The sequence below is a fragment of the Arachis duranensis genome, chromosome 2 (genome assembly GCF_000817695.3).
Source record: "Arachis duranensis cultivar V14167 chromosome 2, aradu.V14167.gnm2.J7QH, whole genome shotgun sequence".
Taxonomy (NCBI): Eukaryota; Viridiplantae; Streptophyta; class Magnoliopsida; order Fabales; family Fabaceae; genus Arachis; species Arachis duranensis.
The window spans coordinates 46893611-46894955 of NC_029773.3; positions in this window are offsets into that span (position 1 = coordinate 46893611).

Genomic DNA, 1345 nt, shown 5'->3' on the forward strand with positions numbered 1-1345 from the left:
TAGGCCTTTTCGGCCTTTAGGTTTGGGCTGCGTTCCTTTTGATGGGCCTTCCTTGCTCTTTGTCTGAGGTCCGACCTTTAGATGTGAGCTTTAGGACAAGGTCGGACCTTTTACGGATTTTCCCGAGATGGAGGACCTCGGTCAGGGTATGAACAGTGCCCCTGCCCAAAAATGTGAAATTGCAAAATGTAGGAGAGGAAATTGAAGAGGAATGAAACAGAAAGTAAAATTGCTTGAAGAATTAAAAACAGAAAATGATTGGTGCTAAATTGCAGCAATTTAAAAGAATGTTGAAGATCTCACGAGTGGAAGAGACTAAAAAAGAAGTCTAGATCTCAAATCCTTCCTTGATCCAACAAGAACAATTGCAAAATGAAAATGGAAAAGTAAATTGCAGAAGAAGAACAAGAGAAGTTGCAGATAGAGAATGAAAACAGAATTCCTTCCACTCTCAATCCAAGATTTAAAACAGAAATGAAAATTAAAGAGAGAGTTCTCTAATCCTACTACTCCCTAGTGGAACTCCCTACCAATTCTCTCTATTAGAGCTCACCCTTAACAAAGATGAAAATGGTACCTTATATAGGCTTTTTACAAAATGAAATTGAAATGAAAAATAAATTAAATGAAAATCCTAATTCTAGCTTGTTCTTGTGCCTTTGAGTGATGATGTGGGCTTTGCTTGCTTTGGATTTGAGGAGAAATGGGTTTGGTTGGCCTTGATTCAATTTGGAGAAGAATTGAATTAAATTGGATTTTTATTGAATTTTTAGCCCATGTGAAAATTGCTCCCAAGAGGATGCTCAGCTCAAGTGGGGAGCAGAGCATTGGAGCTTATGTTGGAGATCCCTTGTAGCGTGCCTTGGCCGTGTCATGATGCACGCCTTCCTTCCCTGGACCGTGTCAAGCATGTTTGTGTGCACTCATGAGTAGCGCTCTGCTCACCTTGTGAGCTGAGCATTGGCTTCCAAGGGGAGGTCCCAAGTTCAAGCCTTGGTGAAAGCATTTGGAGAAAAGATTTTCCTTGAATTTTTATGAAGAGAGCACGACAATGCTCTCCAAGTGAGCGTTGTGCTCTCCAAGTGAGCGCTATTAGAAGCGCCTCTTTGCCTTGGAGTGAGGCTCCCTCTTCGAATCTTGGTAGTTGCACTTTGGTCTATTTTTGCTTGTTTTTAGCTTTTAAAGTTGCATTTCATTCGTGCCTCAATTTCATACCAAATATGGATTGCTATACATCGTTGGAAAGCTCTGAATGTCAGCTTTCCAACGCAACTGGAAGCACATCAATTGGACATTTGTAGCTCAAGTTATAGCCCTTTGAAGGAGGCATGGTCATGCTATGAGT